Source organism: Triticum aestivum, chromosome 5D (assembly GCF_018294505.1).
Source record: "Triticum aestivum cultivar Chinese Spring chromosome 5D, IWGSC CS RefSeq v2.1, whole genome shotgun sequence".
Lineage (NCBI taxonomy): Eukaryota > Viridiplantae > Streptophyta > Magnoliopsida > Poales > Poaceae > Triticum > Triticum aestivum.
In genome coordinates, this window is record NC_057808.1 from 482,828,684 (window position 1) to 482,835,500 (window position 6,817).

The following is a 6,817-nucleotide window of genomic DNA, read 5'->3' on the forward strand; positions in this document are numbered from 1 at the left end:
CGGAGTGACAAATCCCAGTCTCGATCCGTGCCAACCCAACAGACACTTTCGGAGATACCCGTAGTGCACCTTTATAGTCACCCAGTTACGTTGTGACGTTTGGCACACCCAAAGCACTCCTACGGTATCCGGGAGTTGCACGATCTCATGGTCTAAGGAAAAGATACTTGACATTGGAAAAGCTCTAGCAAACGAAACTACACGATCTTTTATGCTATGCTTAGGATGGGTCTTGTCCATCACATCATTCTCCTAATGATGTGATCCCGTTATCAATGACATCCAATGTCCATAGTCAGGAAACCATGACTATCTGTTGATCAACGAGCTAGTCAACTAGAGGCTTACTAGGGACACTTTGTGGTCTATGTATTCACACATGTATTACGATTTCCGGACAATACAATTATAGCATGAATAATAGACAATTACCATGAACAAAGAAATATAATAATAACCATTTATTATTGCCTCTAGGGCATATTTCCAACAGTCTCCCACTTGCACTAGAGTCAATAATCTAGTTACATTGTGATGAATCGAACACCCATTGCGTCCTGGTGTTGATCATGTTTTGCCCTAGGGAGAGGTTTAGTCAACGGATCTGCTACATTCAGGTCCGTATGTACTTTACAAATATCTATGTCTCCATTTTGAACACTTTCACGAATGGAGTTGAAGCGACGCTTGATATGCCTGGTCTTCCTGTGAAACCTGGGCTCCTTCGCAAGGGCAATAGCTCCAGTGTTGTCACAGAAGAGAGTCATCGGGCCCGACGCATTGGGAATCACCCCTAGGTCGGTAATGAACTCCTTCATCCAGACTGCTTCCTGTGCTGCCTCCGAGGCTGCCATGTACTCCGCTTCACATGTAGATCCCGCCACGACGCTTTGCTTGCAACTGCACCAGCTTACTGCTCCTCCATTCAAAATATACACGTATCCGGTCTGTGACTTCGAGTCATCCAGATCTGTGTCGAAGCTAGCGTCGACGTAACCCTTTACGACGAGCTCTTCGTCACCTCCATAAACGAGAAACATATCCTTAGTCCTCTTCAGGTACTTCAGGATATTCTTGACCGCTGTCCAGTGTTCCTTGCCGGGATTACTTTGGTACCTTCCTACCAAACTTACGGCAAGGTTTACATCAGGTCTGGTACACAGCATGGCATACATAATAGACCCTATGGCCGAGGCATAGGGGATGACACTCATCTCTTCTATATCTTCTGCCGTGGTCGGGCATTGAGCCGTGCTCAATTGCACACCTTGCAATACAGGCAAGAACCCCTTCTTGGACTGATCCATACTGAACTTCTTCAATATCTTGTCAAGGTATGTACTCTGTGAAAGACCAATGAGGCGTCTTGATCTATCTCTATAGATCTTGATGCCTAATATATAAGCAGCTTCTCCAAGGTCCTTCATTGAAAAACACTTATTCAAATAGGCCTTTATACTTTCCAAGAATTCTATATCATTTCCCATCAATAATATGTCATCCACATATAATATGAGAAATGCTACAGAGCTCCCACTCACTTTCTTGTAAACACAGGCTTCTCCATAAGTCTGTGTAAACCCAAACGCTTTGATCATCTCATCAAAGCGAATGTTCCAACTCCGAGATGCTTGCACCAGCCCATAGATTGAGCGCTGGAGCTTGCATACTTTGTTAGCATTCTTAGGATCGACAAAACCTTCCGGCTGCATCATATACAACTCTTCCTTAAGGAAGCCATTAAGGAATGCCGTTTTGACGTCCATCTGCCATATCTCATAATCATAGTATGCGGCAATTGCTAACATGATTCGGACGGACTTCAGCTTCGCTACGGGTGAGAAAGTCTCATCGTAGTCAACCCCTTGAACTTGTCGATAACCCTTAGCGACAAGTCGAGCTTTGTAGATGGTCACATTACCATCTGCGTCCGTCTTCTTCTTAAAGATCCATTTGTTTTCTATGGCTCGCCGCTCATCGGGCAAGTCAGTCAAAGTCCATACTTTGTTTTCATACATGGATTCTATCTCGGATTTCATGGCTTCTAGCCATTTGTCGGAATCCGGGCCCGCCATCGCTTCTTCATAGTTCGAAGGTTCACCGTTGTCTAACAACATGATTTCCAGGACAGGGTTGCCGTACCACTCTGGTGCGGAACGTGTCCTTGTGGACCTACGAAGTTCAGTAACTTGATCTGAAGCTTCATGATCATCATCATTAACTTCCTCCCCAGTCGGTGTAGGCACCACAGGAACATTTTCCCGCGCTGCGCTACTTTCCGGTTCGGAAGGGGTGACTATCACCTCATCAAGTTCCACTTTCCTCCCACTCAATTCTTTCGAGAGAAACTCCTTCTCTAGAAAGGACCCGTTCTTGGCAACGAAGATCTTGCCTTCGGATCTGAGGTAGAAGGTATACCCAATAGTTTCCTTAGGGTATCCTATGAAGACGCATTTTTCCGACTTGGGTTCGAGCTTTTCAGGTTGAAGTTTCTTGACATAAGCATCGCATCCCCAAACTTTTAGAAACGACAGCTTAGGTTTCTTCCCAAACCATAATTCATACGGTGTCGTCTCAACGGATTTAGACGGAGCCCTATTTAAAGTGAATGCGGCAGTCTCTAAAGCATAGCCCCAAAATGAGAGCGGTAAATCGGTAAGAGACATCATAGATCGCACCATATCCAATAGAGTGCGATTACGACGTTCGGACACACCATTTCTCTGAGGTGTTCCAGGCGGCGTGAGTTGTGAAACTATTCCACATTTCCTTAAGTGTGCACCAAACTCGTGACTTAAATATTCTCCACCACGATCTGATCGTAAGAATTTTATTTTCCTGTCACGTTGATTCTCGACTTCACTCTGAAATTCCTTGAACTTTTCAAAGGTTTCAGACTTGTGTTTCATTAGGTAGACATATCCATATCTACTTAAATCATCAGTGAGAGTGAGAACATAACGATATCCTCCGCGAGCCTCAACACTCATTGGACCGCACACATCGGTATGTATGATTTCCAATAAGTTGGTTGCTCGCTCCATTGTTCCGGAGAACGGAGTCTTGGTCATCTTACCCATGAGGCATGGTTCGCACGTGTCAAATGATTCGTAAACAAGAGACTCCAAAAGTCCATCTGCATGAAGCTTCTTCATGCGCTTGACACCAATGTGACCAAGGCGGCAGTGCCACAGGTATGTGGGACTATCGTTATCAACTTTACATCTTTTGGTATTCACACTATGAACATGTGTAACATCACGTTCGAGATTCATCAAAAATAAACCATTGACCAGCGGGGCATGACCATAAAACATATCTCTCAAATAAGTAGAACAACCATTATTCTCAGATTTAAATGAGTAGCCATCTCGAATTAAACGAGATCCAGATACAATGTTCATGCTCAAAGCTGGCACTAAATAACAATTATTGAGGTTTAAAACTAATCCCGTGGGTAGATGCAGAGGTAGCGTGCCAACGGCGATCACATCGACCTTGGAACCATTCCCGACGCGCATCGTCACCTCGTCCTTTGCCAGTCTCCGTTTATTCCGTAGTTCCTGCTTTGAGTTACAAATATGAGCAACCGCACCGGTATCAAATACCCAGGAGCTACTACGAGTACTGGTAAGGTACACATCAATTACTTGTATATCACATATACCTTGGGTGTTGCCGGCCTTCTTCTTGTCCGCTAAATATTTGGGGCAGTTCCGCTTCCAGTGACCACTTCCCTTGCAATAAAAGCACTCAGTCTCGGGCTTGGGTCCATTCTTTGACTTCTTCCCGGTAACTGGTTTACCGGGCGCGGCAACTCCCTTGCCGTCCTTCTTGAAGTTCTTCTTACCCTTGCCCTTCTTGAACTTAGTGGTTTTATTCACCATCAACACTTGATGTTCTTTTCTGATCTCCCCTTCCGCTGATTTCAGCATTGAATATACCTCGGGAATGGTCTTTTCCATCCCTGCATATTGTAGTTCATCACAAAGCTCTTGTAGCTTGGTGGAAGCGACTGGAGGATTCTGTCAATGACCGCGTCATCCGGGAGATTAACTCCCAGCTGAGACAAGCGGTTGTGCAACCCAGACATTCTGAGTATGTGCTCACTAACAGAACTGTTCTCCTCCATTTTACAGCTGAAGAACTTGTCGGAGACTTCATATCTCTCGACCCGGGCATGAGCTTGAAAAACCAGTTTCAGCTCCTCGAACATCTCATATGCTCCATGTTTCTCAAAACGCTTTTGGAGACCCGGTTCAAAGCTGTAAAGCATGCCGCACTGAACGAGGGAGTAATCATCAGCACGCTGCTGCCAAGCGTTCATAACGTCTTGGTTCTCAGGGATTGGTGCTTCACCTAGCGGTGCTTCTAAGACATAATCTTTCTTGGCTACTATGAGGATGAGCCTCAGGTTCCGGACCCAGTCCGTATAATTGCTGCCATCATCTTTCAGCTTGGTTTTCTCTAGGAACGCGTTGAAATTGAGGACAACGTTGGCCATTTGATCTACAAGACATAGTGTAAAGATTTTAGACAAAGTTCATGATAATTGAGTTCATCTAATCAAATTATTTAATGAACTCCCACTCAGATAGACATCCCTCTAGTCATCTAAGTGAAACATGATCCGAGTCAACTAGGCCGTGTCCGATCATCACGTGAGACGGACTAGTCAAGATCGGTGAACATCTCCATGTTGATCGTATCTTCTATACGATTCATGCTCGACCTTTCGGTCCTCCGTGTTCCGAGGCCATGTCTGTACATGCTAGGCTCGTCAAGTCAACCTAAGTGTATTGCGTGTGTTCCGAGGCCATGTCTGTACATGCTAGGCTCGTCAACACCCGTTGTATGCGAACGTAAGAATCTATCACACCCGATCATCACGTGGTGCTTCGAAACGACGAACCTTTGCAACGGTGCACAGTTAGGGTGAACACTTTCTTGAAATTATTATAAGGGATCATCCTACTTGCCACCGTCGTTCTAAGCAAATAAGATGCAAAAACATGATAAACATCACATGCAATCAAATAGTGACATGATATGGCCAATATCATCATGCTCCTTTGATCTCCATCTTCGGGGCACCATGATCATCTTTGTCACCGGCATGACACCATGATCTCCATCATCATGATCTCCATCATTGTGTCTTCATGAAGTGGTCACGCCAACGATTACTTCTACTTCTATGGCTAACGCGTTTAGCAATAAAGTAAAGTAATTTACATGGCGTTATTCAATGACACGCAGGTCATACAAAATAATAAAGACAACTCCTATGGCTCCTGCCGGTTGTCATACTCATCGACATGCAAGTCGTGATTCCTATTACAAGAATATGATCAATCTCATACATCACATATATCATTCATCACATCTTCTGGCCATATCACATCACATAGCACTGGCTGCAAGAACAAGTTAGACGTCCTCTAATTGTTGTTGCAAGTTTTTACGTGGTTTGTAGGTTTCTAGCAAGAACGTTTTCTTACCTACGTATGACCACAACGTGATTTGCCAATTTCTATTTACCCTTCATAAGGACCCTTTTCATCGAATCCGTTCCGACTAAAGTAGGAGAGACAGACACCCGCTAGCCACCTTATGCAACTAGTGCATGTCAGTCGGTGGAACCTGTCTCACGTAAGCGTACGTGTAAGGTCGGTCCGGGCCGCTTCATCCTACAATGCCGCCGAAACAAGAAACGACTAGTAGCGGCAAGAAGAATTGGCAAACTCAACGCCCACAACTTCTTTGTGTTCTACTCGTGCATAGTAACTACGCATCGACCTGGCTCATGATGCCACTGGTGGGAATCGTAGCATAATTTAAAATTTTCCTACGTTCACCAAGATGCATCTATGGAGTATACTAGCAACGAGGGGAAAGGAGTGCATCTACATACCCTTGTAGATCGCGAGCGGAAGCGTTCCAATGAACGTGGATGACGTAGTCGTACTCGCCGTGATCCAAAACACCGATGACCGAGTGCCGAACGGACGGCACCTCCGCGTTCAACACACGTACGGTGCAGCGACGTCTCCTCCTTCTTGATCCAGCAAGGGGGAAGGAGAGGTTGATGGAGATCCAGCAGCACGACGGCGTGGTGGTGGATGTAGCGGTTCTCCGGCAGGGCTTCGCCGAGCTTCTGCGCGAGAGAGAGAGGTGTTGCAGGGGAGGAGGGAGGCGCCCAAGGCTGTTGTGTGCTGCCCTCCCTCCCCCCCTTTATATAGGCCCCTGGGGGGGTGCGCCAGCCCCAAGAGATGGGATCTCAAGGGGGGCGGCGGCCACAAGGGGGGGAAGGGGTTGCCTTGCCCCCCAAGGCAAGGGGGAACTCCCCCCCTAGGGTTCCCAACCCTAGGCGCATGGGGGGAGGCCCAAGGGGGGCGCCCCAGCCCACTAGGGGCTGGTTCCCTTCCACTTTCAGCCCACGGGGCCCTCCGGGACAGGTGGCCCCACCCGGTGGACCCCCGGGACCCTTCCGGTGGTCCCGGTACAATACCGGTAACCCCCGAAACTTTCCCGGTGGCCGAAACTGGACTTCCTATATATAATTCTTCACCTCCGGACCATTCCGGAACCTCTCGTGACGTCCAGGATCTCATCCGGTACTCCGAACAACTTTCGGGTTTCCGCATACATATATCTCTACAACCCTAGCGTCACCGGACCTTAAGTGTGTAGACCCTACGGGTTCGGGAGACATGCAGACATGACCGAGACGCCTCTCCGGTCAATAACCAACAGCGGGATCTGGATACCCACGTTGGCTCCCACATGTTCCACGATGATCTCATCGTATGAACCA